Below are 16464 nucleotides of genomic sequence, written 5' to 3'. Positions count from 1 at the left end.
ACAAGAACCACGAAACGTTCTTGTATTTTAAGATAAAATCTGACGCTATTAAAGAAAAAACTTCTCCCTCGCTGAAATATGTTCATTTGCTGAAAATCAACAAAACCACGAAAAGTTCTTGCATTTGAAGATAAAATCTTTTTGCTTTGAAGAAGAAAGATCGAGGTTACTGAAATAAGTTCATTAGATGAAAATCAACAAAAATTGACAAGAACCACGAAAAGTTCTTGTATTTTAAGATAAAATCTGAGGCTATTAAAGAAAAAACTTCTAGCTCACTGAAATATGTTCATTTGCTGAAAATCAACAAAACCACGAAAAGATCTTGTATTTGAAGATAAAATCTTTTTGCTTTGAAGAAGAAAGATCGAGCTGACTGAAATAAGTTCATTCGATCAAAACCAACAAAAATTGACAAGAACCACGAAAAGTTCTTGTATTTTAAGATAAAATCTGACGCTATTAAAGAAAAAACTTCTCGCTCGCTGAAATATGTTCATTTGCTGAAAATCAACAAAACCACGAAAAGTTCTTGTATTTGAAGATAAAATCTTTTTGCTTTGAAGAAGAAAGATCCAGCTGACTGAAATAAGTTCATTAGATGAAAACCAACAAAAATTGAAAAGAACCACGAAATGTTCTTGTATTTTAAGATAAAATCTGACGCTATTAAAGAAAAAACTTCCAGCTCGCTGAAATATGTTCATTTGCTGAAAACCAACAAAATCACGAAAAGTTCTTGCATTTGAAGATGAAATCGTTTGCTTTGAAGAAGAAAGATCGAGTTGACTGAAATAAGTTCATTAGATGAAAACCAACAAAAATTGACAAGAACCACGAAAAGTTCTTGCATTTTAAGATAAAATCTGACGCTATTAAAGAAAAAACTTCGAGCTCGCTGAAATATGTTCATTTGCTGAAAATCAACAAAACCACGAAAAGTTCTTGTATTTGAAGATAGAATCTTTTTGCTTTGAAGAAGAAAGATCGAGCTGACAGAAATAAGTTCATTCGATCAAAACCAACAAAAATTGACAAGAACCACGAAACGTTCTTGTATTTTAAGATAAAATCTGAGGCTATTAAAGAAAAAACTTCGAGCTCGCTGAAATATGGTCATTTGCTGAAAACCAACAAAACCACGAAAAGTTCTTGTATTTGAAGATAAAATCTTTTTGATTTGAAGAAGAAAGATCGAGGTGACTGAAATAAGTTCATTCCATGAAAATCAACAAAAATTGACAAGAACCACGAAAAGTTCTTGTATTTTAAGATAAAATCTTGCGCTATTAAAGAAAAAACTTCTAGCTCGCTGAAATATGTTCATTTGCTGAAAACCAACAAAACAACGTAAAGTTCTTGTATTTGAAGATAAAATCTTTTTGCTTTGAAGAAGAAAGATCCAGCTGACTGAAATAAGTTAATTCGATGAAAACCAACAAAAATTGATAAGAACCACGAAAGGTTCTTGTATTTTAAGATAAAATCTGACGCTATTAAAGAAAAAACTTCTCGCTCGCTGAAATATGTTAATTTGCTGAAAATCAACAAAACCACGAAAAGTTCTTGTATTTGAAGATAAAATCTTTTTGCTTTGAAGATGAAAGATCTTGGTGACTGAAATAAGTTCATTGGATGAAAACCAACAAAAATTGACAAGAATCACGGAAAGTTCTTGTATTTCAAGATAAAATCTTGCGCTATTTAAGAAAAAACTTCTAGCTCGCTGAAATATGTTCATTTGCTGATAACCAACAAAACCACGTGAAGTTCTTGTATTTGAAGATAAAATCTTTTTGCTTTGAAGAAAGAAGATCCAGCTGACTGAAATAAGTTCATTGGGTGAAAACCATCAAAAATTGATAAGAACCACGAAAAGTTCTTGTATTTTGTGATAAAATCTGACGCTATTAAAGAAAAAACTTCAAGCTCGCTGAAATATGTTCATTTGCTGAAAATCAACAAAACCACGAAAAGTTCTTGTATTTGAAGATAAAATCTTTTTGCTTTGAAGAAGAAAGATCTAGCTCACTGAAATAAGTTCATTCGATCAACACCAACAAAAATTGACAAGAACCACGAAAGGTTCTTGTATTTTAAGATAAAATCTGACGCTATTAAAGAAAAAACTTCTCGCTCGCTGAAATATGTTCATTTGCTGAAAATCAACAAAACCACGAAAAATTCTTGTATTTGAAGATAAAATCGTTTTGCTTTGAAGATGAAAGATCTCGGTGACTGAAATAAGTTCATTGGATGAAAACCAACAAAAATTGACAAGAACCACGAAAAGTTCTTGTATTTTAAGATAAAATCTTGCGCTATTGAAGAAAAAACTTCTAGCTCGCTGAAATATGTTCATTTGCTGAAAACCAACAAAACAACGTAAAGTTCTTGTATTTGAAGATAAAATCTTTTTGCTTTGAAGAAGAAAGATCCAGCTGACTGAAATAAGTTAATTAGATGAAAACCAACAAAAATTGATAAGAACCACGAAAGGTTCTTGTATTTTAAGATAAAATCTGACGCTATTAAAGAAAAAACTTCTCGCTCGCTGAAATATGTTGATTTGCTGAAAATCAACAAAACCACGAAAAGTTCTTGTATTTGAAGATAAAATCTTTTTGCTTTGAAGAAAGAAGATCCAGCTGACTGAAATAAGTTCATTGGATGAAAACCATCAAAAATTGATAAGAACCACGAAAAGTTATTGTATTTTGTGATAAAATCTGACGCTATTAAAGAAAAAACCTCAAGCTCGCTGAAATATGTTCATTTGCTGAAAATCAACAAAACCACGAAAAGTTCTTGTATTTGCAGATAAAATCTTTTTGCTTTGAAGAAGAAAGATCCAGCTGACTGAAATAAGTTCATCAGATGAAAACCAACAAAAATTGACAAGAACCACGAAAAGTTCTTGTATTTTAGGATAAAATCTGACGCTAATAAAGAAAAAACTTCTAGCTCGCTGAAATATGGTCATTTGCTGAAAATCAACAAAACCACGAAAAGTTCTTGTATTTTAAGATAAAATCTTTTTGCTTTGAAGATGAAAGATCGAGGTGACTGAAATAAGTTCATTGGATGAAAACCAACAAAAATTGATAAGAACCACGAAAAGTTCTTGTATTTTACGTTAAAATCTGAGGCTATTAAAGAAAAAACTTCTCCCTCGCTGAAATATGTTCATTTGCTGAAAATCAACAAAATCACGAAAAGTTCTTGTATTTGAAGATAAATCTTTTTGCTTTGAAGAAGAAAGATCTCGCTGACTGAAATAAGTTCATTCGATCAAAACCAACAAAAATTGACAAGAACCACGAAAAGTTCTTGTATTTTAAGATAAAATCTGACGCTATTAAAGAAAAAACTTCTCGCTCGCTGAAATATGTTTTTTTGCTGAAAATCAACAAAACCACGAAAGGTTCTTTTATTTGAAGATAAAATCTTTTTGCTTTGAAGAAGAAAGATCCAGCTGACTGAAATAAGTTCATTCGATGAAAATCAACAAAAATTGACAAGACCCACGAAAAGTTCTTGTATTTTAAGATAACATCTTGCGCTATTAAAGAAAAAACTTCTAGCTCGCTGAAATATGTTCATTTGCTGAAAATCAACAAAACCACGAAAAGTTCTTGTATTTGAAGATAAAATCTTTTTGCTTTGAAGAAGAAAGATCGAAGTGACTGAAATAAGTTCATTCGATGAAAATCAACAAAAATTGACAAGAACCACGAAAAGTTCTTGTATTTTAAGATAAAATCTGACGCTATTAAAGAAAAAACTTCTCGCTCGCTGAAATATGGTCATTTGCTGAAAATCAACAAAACCACGAAAAGATCTTGTATTTGAAGATAAAATCTTTTTGCTTAGAAGATGAAAGATCGAGGTGACTGAAATAAGTTCATTGGATGAAAACCAACAAAAATTGACAAGAACCACGAAAAGTTCTTGTATTTTAAGATAAAATCTTGCGCTATAAAAGAAAAAACTTCTAGCTCGCTGAAATATGTTCATTTGCTGAAAACCAACAAAACCACGTAAAGTTCTTGTATTTGAAGATAAAATCTTTTTGCTTTGAAGAAGAAAGATCCAGCTGACTGAAATCAGTTCATTCGATCAAAACCAACAAAAATTGACAAGAACCACGAAAAGTTCTTGTATTTTAAGATAAAATCTTGCGCTATTAAATAAAAAACTTCTCGCTCGCTGAAATATGTTCATTTGCTGAAAACCAACAAAACCACGTAAAGTTCTTGTATTTGAAGATAAAATCTTTTTGCTTTGAAGAAGAAAGATCCAGCTGACTGAAATAAGTTCATTGGATGAAAACCAACAAAAATTGACAAGAACCACGAAAAGTTCTTGTACTTTAAAATAAAATCTGACGCTATTAATGAAAAAACTTCTTGCTCGCTGAAATATGTTCATTTGCTGAAAATCAACAAAACCACGAAAAGTTCTTGTATTTGAAGATAAAATCTTTTTGCTTTGAAGAAGAAAGATCGAGGTGACTGAAATAACGTCATTAGATGAAAACCAACAATAATTGACAAGAACCACGAAAAGTTCTTCTATTTTAGGATAAAATCTGATGCTATTAAAGAAAAAACTTCCAGCTCGCTGAAATATGTTCATTTGCTGAAAATCAACAAAACCACGAAAAGTTCTTGTATTTGAAGATAAAATCTTTTTGCTTTGAAGAAGAAAGATCCAGCTGACTGAAATCTTTTCATTGGATGAAAACCAACAAAAATTGACAAGAACCACGAAAAGTTCTTGTATTTTAAGATAAAATCTGACGCTATTAATGAAAAAACTTCTTGCTCGCTGAAATATGTTCATTTGCTGAAATCAACAAAACCACGAAAAGTTCTTGTATTTGAAGATAAAATCTTTTTGCTTTGAAGAAGAAAGATCGAGGTGACTGAAATAACTTCATTAGATGAAAACCAACAATAATTGACAAGAACCACGAAAAGTTCTTGTATTTTAAGATAAAATCTGAGGCTATTAAAGAAAAAACTTCTTGCTTGCTGAAATATGTTCATTTGCTGAAAATCAACAAAACCACGAAAAGTTCTTGTATTTGAAGATAAAATCTTTTTGCTTTGAAGAAGAAAGATCTAGCTGACTGAAATAAGTTCATTCGATCAAAACCAACAATAATTGACAAGAACCATGAAAAGTTCTTGTAGTTTAAGATAAATTCTGACGCTATTAAAGAAAAAACTTCTTGCTCGCTGAAATATGGTCATTTGCTGAAAATCAACAAAACCACGAAAAGTTCTTGTATTTGAAGATAAAATCTTTTTGCTTTGAAGATGAAAGATCTAGGTGACTGAAATAAGTTCATTGGATGAAAACCAACAAGAATTGACAGGAACCACGAAAAGTTCTTGTATTTTAAGATAAAATCTTGCGCTATTAAAGAAGAAACTTCTAGCTCGCTGAAATATGTTCATTTGCTGAAAACCAACAAAACCACGTAAAGTTCTTGTATTTGAAGATAAAATCTTTTTGCTTTGAAGAAGAAAGATCCAGCTGACTGAATTAAGTCCATTGGATGAAAACCAACAAAAATTGATAAGAACCACGAAAAGTTCTTGTATTTTAATTTAAAATCTGAGGCTATTAAAGAAAAAACTTCTTGCTCGCTGAAATATGGTCATTTGCTGAAAATCAACAAAACCACGAAAAGTTCTTGTATTTGAAGATAAAATCTTTTTGCTTTGAAGAAGAAAGATCTAGCTGACTGAAATCAGTTCATTGGATGAAAACCAACAAAAATTGACAAGAACCACGAAAAGTTCTTTTATTTTAAGATAAAATCTGACGCTATTAATGAAAAAACTTCTTGCTCGCTGAAATATGTTCATTTGCTGAAAATCAACAAAACCACGAAAAGTTCTTGTATTTGAAGATAAAATCTTTTTGCTTTGAAGAAGAAAGATCGAGGTGACTGAAATAACTTCATTAGATGAAAACCAACAATAATTGACAAGAACCACGAAAAGTTCTTGTATTTTAAGATAATATCTGAGGCTATTAAAGAAAAAACTTCTTGCTTGCTGAAATATGTTCATTTGCTGAAAATCAACAAAACCACGAAAAGTTCTTGTATTTGAAGATAAAATCTTTTTGCTTTGAAGAAGAAAGATCCAGCTGACTGAAATAAGTTCATTCGATCAAAACCAACAAAAATTGACAAGAACCACGAAAAGATCCTGTATTTTAAGATAAAATCTGACGCTATTAAAGAAAAAACTTCTTGCTCGCTGAAATATGGTCATTTGCTGAAAATCAACAAAACCACGAAAAGTTCTTGTATTTGAAGATAAAATCTTTTTGCTTTGAAGATGAAAGATCTAGGTGACTGAAATAAGTTCATTGGATGAAAACCAACAAGAATTGACAAGAACCACGAAAAGTTCTTGTATTTTAAGATAAAATCTTGCGCTATTAAAGAAAAAACTTCTCGCTCGCTGAAATATGTTTTTTTGCTGAAAATCAACGAAACCACGAAAGGTTCTTTTATTTGAAGATAAAATCTTTTTGCTTTGAAGAAGAAAGGTCCAGCTGACTGAAATAAGTTCATTCAATGAAAATCAACAAAAATTGACAAGAACCACGAAAAGTTCTTGTATTTTAAGATAAAATCTTGCGCTATTAAAGAAAAAACTTCTAGCTCGCTGAAATATGTTCATTTGCTGAAAACCAACAAAACCACGAAAAGTTCTTGTATTTGAAGATAAAATCTTTTTGCTTTGAAGAAGAAAGATCGAGGTGACTGAAATAAGTTCATTCGATGAAAATCAACAAAAATTGACAAGAACCACGAAAAGTTCTTGTATTTTAAGATAAAATCTGAGGCAATTAAAGAAAAAACTTCTTGCTCGCTGAAATATGTTCCTTTGCTGAAAATCAACAAAACCACGAAAAGTTCTTGTATTTGAAGATAAAATCTTTTTGCTTTGAAGAAGAAAGATCCAGCTGACTGAAATAAGTTCTTTGGATGAAAACCAACAAAAATTGACAAGAACCACGAAAAGTTCTTGTGTTTTAAGATAAAATCTGACGCTATTAAAGAAAAAACTTCTTGCTCGCTGAAATATGTTCATTTGCTGAAAACCAACAAAACCACGTAAAGTTCTTGTATTTGAAGATAAAATCTTTTTGCTTTGAAGAAGAAAGATCCAGCTGACTGAAATAAGTTCATTGGATGAAAACCAACAAAAATTGACAAGAACCACGAAAAGTTCTTGTACTTTAAAATAAAATCTGACGCTATTAATGAAAAAACTTCTTGCTCGCTGAAATATGTTCATTTGCTGAAAATCAACAAAACCACGAAAAGTTCTTGTATTTGAAGATAAAATCTTTTTGCTTTGAAGAAGAAAGATCGAGGTGACTGAAATAACTTCATTAGATGAAAACCAACAATAATTGACAAGAACCACGAAAAGTTCTTGTATTTTAAGATAAAATCTTGCGCTATTAAAGAAAAAACTTCTAGCTCGCTGAAATATGTTCATTTGCTGAAAACCAACAAAACCACGTAAAGTTCTTGTATTTGAAGATAAAATCTTTTTGCTTTGAAGAAGAAAGATCCAGCTGACTGAAATAAGTTCATTCGATCAAAACCAACAAAAATTGACAAGAACCACAAAAAGTTCTTGTATTTTAAGATAAAATCTGACGCTATTAAAGAAAAAGCTTCTCGCTCGCTGAAATATGTTCATTTGCTGAAAATCAACAAAACCACGAAAAGTTCTTGTATTTGAAGATAAAATCTTTTTGCTTTGAAGAAGAAAGATCTAGCTGACTGAAATAAGTTCATTAGATGATAACCAACAAAAATTGACAAGAACCACGAAAAGTTCTTCTATTTTAGGATAAAATCTGATGCTATTAAAGAAAAAACTTCCAGCTCGCTGAAATATGTTCATTTGCTGAAAATCAACAAAACCACGAAAAGTTCTTGTATTTGAAGATAAAATCTTTTTGCTTTGAAGAAGAAAGATCCAGCTGACTGAAATCTTTTCATTGGATGAAAACCAACAAAAATTGACAAGAACCACGAAAAGTTCTTGTATTTTAAGATAAAATCTGACGCTATTAATGAAAAAACTTCTTGCTCGCTGAAATATGTTCATTTGCTGAAATCAACAAAACCACGAAAAGTTCTTGTATTTGAAGATAAAATCTTTTTGCTTTGAAGAAGAAAGATCGAGGTGACTGAAATAACTTCATTAGATGAAAACCAACAATAATTGACAAGAACCACGAAAAGTTCTTGTATTTTAAGATAAAATCTGAGGCTATTAAAGAAAAAACTTCTTGCTTGCTGAAATATGTTCATTTGCTGAAAATCAACAAAACCACGAAAAGTTCTTGTATTTGAAGATAAAATCTTTTTGCTTTGAAGAAGAAAGATCTAGCTGACTGAAATAAGTTCATTCGATCAAAACCAACAATAATTGACAAGAACCATGAAAAGTTCTTGTAGTTTAAGATAAATTCTGACGCTATTAAAGAAAAAACTTCTTGCTCGCTGAAATATGGTCATTTGCTGAAAATCAACAAAACCACGAAAAGTTCTTGTATTTGAAGATAAAATCTTTTTGCTTTGAAGATGAAAGATCTAGGTGACTGAAATAAGTTCATTGGATGAAAACCAACAAGAATTGACAGGAACCACGAAAAGTTCTTGTATTTTAAGATAAAATCTTGCGCTATTAAAGAAGAAACTTCTAGCTCGCTGAAATATGTTCATTTGCTGAAAACCAACAAAACCACGTAAAGTTCTTGTATTTGAAGATAAAATCTTTTTGCTTTGAAGAAGAAAGATCCAGCTGACTGAATTAAGTCCATTGGATGAAAACCAACAAAAATTGATAAGAACCACGAAAAGTTCTTGTATTTTAATTTAAAATCTGAGGCTATTAAAGAAAAAACTTCTTGCTCGCTGAAATATGGTCATTTGCTGAAAATCAACAAAATCACGAAAAGTTCTTGCATTTGAAGATGAAATCGTTTGCTTTGAAGAAGAAAGATCGAGTTGACTGAAATAAGTTCATTAGATGAAAACCAACAAAAATTGACAAGAACCACGAAAAGTTCTTGCATTTTAAGATAAAATCTGACGCTATTAAAGAAAAAACTTCGAGCTCGCTGAAATATGTTCATTTGCTGAAAATCAACAAAACCACGAAAAGTTCTTGTATTTGAAGATGAAATCTTTTTGCTTTGAAGAAGAAAGATCGAGCTGACTGAAATAAGTTCATTAGATGAAAACCAACAAAAATTGACAAGAACCACGAAAAGTTCTTGCATTTTAAGATAAAATCTGACGCTATTAAAGAAAAAACTTCGAGCTCGCTGAAATATGTTCATTTGCTGAAAATCAACAAAACCACGAAAAGTTCTTGTATTTGAAGATAGAATCTTTTTGCTTTGAAGAAGAAAGATCGAGCTGACAGAAATAAGTTCATTCGATCAAAACCAACAAAAATTGACAAGAACCACGAAACGTTCTTGTATTTTAAGATAAAATCTGAGGCTATTAAAGAAAAAACTTCGAGCTCGCTGAAATATGGTCATTTGCTGAAAACCAACAAAACCACGAAAAGTTCTTGTATTTGAAGATAAAATCTTTTTGATTTGAAGAAGAAAGATCGAGGTGACTGAAATAAGTTCATTCCATGAAAATCAACAAAAATTGACAAGAACCACGAAAAGTTCTTGTATTTTAAGATAAAATCTTGCGCTATTAAAGAAAAAACTTCTAGCTCGCTGAAATATGTTCATTTGCTGAAAACCAACAAAACAACGTAAAGTTCTTGTATTTGAAGATAAAATCTTTTTGCTTTGAAGAAGAAAGATCCAGCTGACTGAAATAAGTTAATTCGATGAAAACCAACAAAAATTGATAAGAACCACGAAAGGTTCTTGTATTTTAAGATAAAATCTGACGCTATTAAAGAAAAAACTTCTCGCTCGCTGAAATATGTTAATTTGCTGAAAATCAACAAAACCACGAAAAGTTCTTGTATTTGAAGATAAAATCTTTTTGCTTTGAAGATGAAAGATCTTGGTGACTGAAATAAGTTCATTGGATGAAAACCAACAAAAATTGACAAGAATCACGGAAAGTTCTTGTATTTCAAGATAAAATCTTGCGCTATTTAAGAAAAAACTTCTAGCTCGCTGAAATATGTTCATTTGCTGATAACCAACAAAACCACGTGAAGTTCTTGTATTTGAAGATAAAATCTTTTTGCTTTGAAGAAAGAAGATCCAGCTGACTGAAATAAGTTCATTGGGTGAAAACCATCAAAAATTGATAAGAACCACGAAAAGTTCTTGTATTTTGTGATAAAATCTGACGCTATTAAAGAAAAAACTTCAAGCTCGCTGAAATATGTTCATTTGCTGAAAATCAACAAAACCACGAAAAGTTCTTGTATTTGAAGATAAAATCTTTTTGCTTTGAAGAAGAAAGATCTAGCTCACTGAAATAAGTTCATTCGATCAACACCAACAAAAATTGACAAGAACCACGAAAGGTTCTTGTATTTTAAGATAAAATCTGACGCTATTAAAGAAAAAACTTCTCGCTCGCTGAAATATGTTCATTTGCTGAAAATCAACAAAACCACGAAAAATTCTTGTATTTGAAGATAAAATCGTTTTGCTTTGAAGATGAAAGATCTCGGTGACTGAAATAAGTTCATTGGATGAAAACCAACAAAAATTGACAAGAACCACGAAAAGTTCTTGTATTTTAAGATAAAATCTTGCGCTATTGAAGAAAAAACTTCTAGCTCGCTGAAATATGTTCATTTGCTGAAAACCAACAAAACAACGTAAAGTTCTTGTATTTGAAGATAAAATCTTTTTGCTTTGAAGAAGAAAGATCCAGCTGACTGAAATAAGTTAATTAGATGAAAACCAACAAAAATTGATAAGAACCACGAAAGGTTCTTGTATTTTAAGATAAAATCTGACGCTATTAAAGAAAAAACTTCTCGCTCGCTGAAATATGTTGATTTGCTGAAAATCAACAAAACCACGAAAAGTTCTTGTATTTGAAGATAAAATCTTTTTGCTTTGAAGAAAGAAGATCCAGCTGACTGAAATAAGTTCATTGGATGAAAACCATCAAAAATTGATAAGAACCACGAAAAGTTATTGTATTTTGTGATAAAATCTGACGCTATTAAAGAAAAAACCTCAAGCTCGCTGAAATATGTTCATTTGCTGAAAATCAACAAAACCACGAAAAGTTCTTGTATTTGCAGATAAAATCTTTTTGCTTTGAAGAAGAAAGATCCAGCTGACTGAAATAAGTTCATCAGATGAAAACCAACAAAAATTGACAAGAACCACGAAAAGTTCTTGTATTTTAGGATAAAATCTGACGCTAATAAAGAAAAAACTTCTAGCTCGCTGAAATATGGTCATTTGCTGAAAATCAACAAAACCACGAAAAGTTCTTGTATTTTAAGATAAAATCTTTTTGCTTTGAAGATGAAAGATCGAGGTGACTGAAATAAGTTCATTGGATGAAAACCAACAAAAATTGATAAGAACCACGAAAAGTTCTTGTATTTTACGTTAAAATCTGAGGCTATTAAAGAAAAAACTTCTCCCTCGCTGAAATATGTTCATTTGCTGAAAATCAACAAAATCACGAAAAGTTCTTGTATTTGAAGATAAATCTTTTTGCTTTGAAGAAGAAAGATCTCGCTGACTGAAATAAGTTCATTCGATCAAAACCAACAAAAATTGACAAGAACCACGAAAAGTTCTTGTATTTTAAGATAAAATCTGACGCTATTAAAGAAAAAACTTCTCGCTCGCTGAAATATGTTTTTTTGCTGAAAATCAACAAAACCACGAAAGGTTCTTTTATTTGAAGATAAAATCTTTTTGCTTTGAAGAAGAAAGATCCAGCTGACTGAAATAAGTTCATTCGATGAAAATCAACAAAAATTGACAAGACCCACGAAAAGTTCTTGTATTTTAAGATAACATCTTGCGCTATTAAAGAAAAAACTTCTAGCTCGCTGAAATATGTTCATTTGCTGAAAATCAACAAAACCACGAAAAGTTCTTGTATTTGAAGATAAAATCTTTTTGCTTTGAAGAAGAAAGATCGAAGTGACTGAAATAAGTTCATTCGATGAAAATCAACAAAAATTGACAAGAACCACGAAAAGTTCTTGTATTTTAAGATAAAATCTGACGCTATTAAAGAAAAAACTTCTCGCTCGCTGAAATATGGTCATTTGCTGAAAATCAACAAAACCACGAAAAGATCTTGTATTTGAAGATAAAATCTTTTTGCTTAGAAGATGAAAGATCGAGGTGACTGAAATAAGTTCATTGGATGAAAACCAACAAAAATTGACAAGAACCACGAAAAGTTCTTGTATTTTAAGATAAAATCTTGCGCTATAAAAGAAAAAACTTCTAGCTCGCTGAAATATGTTCATTTGCTGAAAACCAACAAAACCACGTAAAGTTCTTGTATTTGAAGATAAAATCTTTTTGCTTTGAAGAAGAAAGATCCAGCTGACTGAAATCAGTTCATTCGATCAAAACCAACAAAAATTGACAAGAACCACGAAAAGTTCTTGTATTTTAAGATAAAATCTTGCGCTATTAAATAAAAAACTTCTCGCTCGCTGAAATATGTTCATTTGCTGAAAACCAACAAAACCACGTAAAGTTCTTGTATTTGAAGATAAAATCTTTTTGCTTTGAAGAAGAAAGATCCAGCTGACTGAAATAAGTTCATTGGATGAAAACCAACAAAAATTGACAAGAACCACGAAAAGTTCTTGTACTTTAAAATAAAATCTGACGCTATTAATGAAAAAACTTCTTGCTCGCTGAAATATGTTCATTTGCTGAAAATCAACAAAACCACGAAAAGTTCTTGTATTTGAAGATAAAATCTTTTTGCTTTGAAGAAGAAAGATCGAGGTGACTGAAATAACGTCATTAGATGAAAACCAACAATAATTGACAAGAACCACGAAAAGTTCTTGTATTTTAAGATAAAATCTTGCGCTATTAAAGAAAAAACTTCTAGCTCGCTGAAATATGTTCATTTGCTGAAAACCAACAAAACCACGTAAAGTTCTTGTATTTGAAGATAAAATCTTTTTGCTTTGAAGAAGAAAGATCCAGCTGACTGAAATAAGTTCATTCGATCAAAACCAACAAAAATTGACAAGAACCACAAAAAGTTCTTGTATTTTAAGATAAAATCTGACGCTATTAAAGAAAAAGCTTCTCGCTCGCTGAAATATGTTCATTTGCTGAAAATCAACAAAACCACGAAAAGTTCTTGTATTTGAAGATAAAATCTTTTTGCTTTGAAGAAGAAAGATCTAGCTGACTGAAATAAGTTCATTAGATGAAAACCAACAAAAATTGACAAGAACCACGAAAAGTTCTTCTATTTTAGGATAAAATCTGATGCTATTAAAGAAAAAACTTCCAGCTCGCTGAAATATGTTCATTTGCTGAAAATCAACAAAACCACGAAAAGTTCTTGTATTTGAAGATAAAATCTTTTTGCTTTGAAGAAGAAAGATCCAGCTGACTGAAATCTTTTCATTGGATGAAAACCAACAAAAATTGACAAGAACCACGAAAAGTTCTTGTATTTTAAGATAAAATCTGACGCTATTAATGAAAAAACTTCTTGCTCGCTGAAATATGTTCATTTGCTGAAATCAACAAAACCACGAAAAGTTCTTGTATTTGAAGATAAAATCTTTTTGCTTTGAAGAAGAAAGATCGAGGTGACTGAAATAACTTCATTAGATGAAAACCAACAATAATTGACAAGAACCACGAAAAGTTCTTGTATTTTAAGATAAAATCTGAGGCTATTAAAGAAAAAACTTCTTGCTTGCTGAAATATGTTCATTTGCTGAAAATCAACAAAACCACGAAAAGTTCTTGTATTTGAAGATAAAATCTTTTTGCTTTGAAGAAGAAAGATCTAGCTGACTGAAATAAGTTCATTCGATCAAAACCAACAATAATTGACAAGAACCATGAAAAGTTCTTGTAGTTTAAGATAAATTCTGACGCTATTAAAGAAAAAACTTCTTGCTCGCTGAAATATGGTCATTTGCTGAAAATCAACAAAACCACGAAAAGTTCTTGTATTTGAAGATAAAATCTTTTTGCTTTGAAGATGAAAGATCTAGGTGACTGAAATAAGTTCATTGGATGAAAACCAACAAGAATTGACAGGAACCACGAAAAGTTCTTGTATTTTAAGATAAAATCTTGCGCTATTAAAGAAGAAACTTCTAGCTCGCTGAAATATGTTCATTTGCTGAAAACCAACAAAACCACGTAAAGTTCTTGTATTTGAAGATAAAATCTTTTTGCTTTGAAGAAGAAAGATCCAGCTGACTGAATTAAGTCCATTGGATGAAAACCAACAAAAATTGATAAGAACCACGAAAAGTTCTTGTATTTTAATTTAAAATCTGAGGCTATTAAAGAAAAAACTTCTTGCTCGCTGAAATATGGTCATTTGCTGAAAATCAACAAAACCACGAAAAGTTCTTGTATTTGAAGATAAAATCTTTTTGCTTTGAAGAAGAAAGATCTAGCTGACTGAAATCAGTTCATTGGATGAAAACCAACAAAAATTGACAAGAACCACGAAAAGTTCTTTTATTTTAAGATAAAATCTGACGCTATTAATGAAAAAACTTCTTGCTCGCTGAAATATGTTCATTTGCTGAAAATCAACAAAACCACGAAAAGTTCTTGTATTTGAAGATAAAATCTTTTTGCTTTGAAGAAGAAAGATCGAGGTGACTGAAATAACTTCATTAGATGAAAACCAACAATAATTGACAAGAACCACGAAAAGTTCTTGTATTTTAAGATAATATCTGAGGCTATTAAAGAAAAAACTTCTTGCTTGCTGAAATATGTTCATTTGCTGAAAATCAACAAAACCACGAAAAGTTCTTGTATTTGAAGATAAAATCTTTTTGCTTTGAAGAAGAAAGATCCAGCTGACTGAAATAAGTTCATTCGATCAAAACCAACAAAAATTGACAAGAACCACGAAAAGATCCTGTATTTTAAGATAAAATCTGACGCTATTAAAGAAAAAACTTCTTGCTCGCTGAAATATGGTCATTTGCTGAAAATCAACAAAACCACGAAAAGTTCTTGTATTTGAAGATAAAATCTTTTTGCTTTGAAGATGAAAGATCTAGGTGACTGAAATAAGTTCATTGGATGAAAACCAACAAGAATTGACAAGAACCACGAAAAGTTCTTGTATTTTAAGATAAAATCTTGCGCTATTAAAGAAAAAACTTCTCGCTCGCTGAAATATGTTTTTTTGCTGAAAATCAACGAAACCACGAAAGGTTCTTTTATTTGAAGATAAAATCTTTTTGCTTTGAAGAAGAAAGGTCCAGCTGACTGAAATAAGTTCATTCAATGAAAATCAACAAAAATTGACAAGAACCACGAAAAGTTCTTGTATTTTAAGATAAAATCTTGCGCTATTAAAGAAAAAACTTCTAGCTCGCTGAAATATGTTCATTTGCTGAAAACCAACAAAACCACGAAAAGTTCTTGTATTTGAAGATAAAATCTTTTTGCTTTGACGAAGAAAGATCGAGGTGACTGAAATAAGTTCATTCGATGAAAATCAACAAAAATTGACAAGAACCACGAAAAGTTCTTGTATTTTAAGATAAAATCTGAGGCAATTAAAGAAAAAACTTCTTGCTCGCTGAAATATGTTCCTTTGCTGAAAATCAACAAAACCACGAAAAGTTCTTGTATTTGAAGATAAAATCTTTTTGCTTTGAAGAAGAAAGATCCAGCTGACTGAAATAAGTTCTTTGGATGAAAACCAACAAAAATTGACAAGAACCACGAAAAGTTCTTGTGTTTTAAGATAAAATCTGACGCTATTAAAGAAAAAACTTCTTGCTCGCTGAAATATGTTCATTTGCTGAAAACCAACAAAACCACGTAAAGTTCTTGTATTTGAAGATAAAATCTTTTTGCTTTGAAGAAGAAAGATCCAGCTGACTGAAATAAGTTCATTGGATGAAAACCAACAAAAATTGACAAGAACCACGAAAAGTTCTTGTACTTTAAAATAAAATCTGACGCTATTAATGAAAAAACTTCTTGCTCGCTGAAATATGTTCATTTGCTGAAAATCAACAAAACCACGAAAAGTTCTTGTATTTGAAGATAAAATCTTTTTGCTTTGAAGAAGAAAGATCGAGGTGACTGAAATAACTTCATTAGATGAAAACCAACAATAATTGACAAGAACCACGAAAAGTTCTTGTATTTTAAGATAAAATCTTGCGCTATTAAAGAAAAAACTTCTAGCTCGCTGAAATATGTTCATTTGCTGAAAACCAACAAAACCACGTAAAGTTC

This window comes from Heptranchias perlo, unplaced genomic scaffold (assembly GCF_035084215.1).
Source record: "Heptranchias perlo isolate sHepPer1 unplaced genomic scaffold, sHepPer1.hap1 HAP1_SCAFFOLD_139, whole genome shotgun sequence".
NCBI classification, from domain to species: Eukaryota; Metazoa; Chordata; class Chondrichthyes; order Hexanchiformes; family Hexanchidae; genus Heptranchias; species Heptranchias perlo.
The sequence above is the reverse complement of the archived record's forward strand: the minus strand, read 5'-3'. Positions refer to the sequence as shown.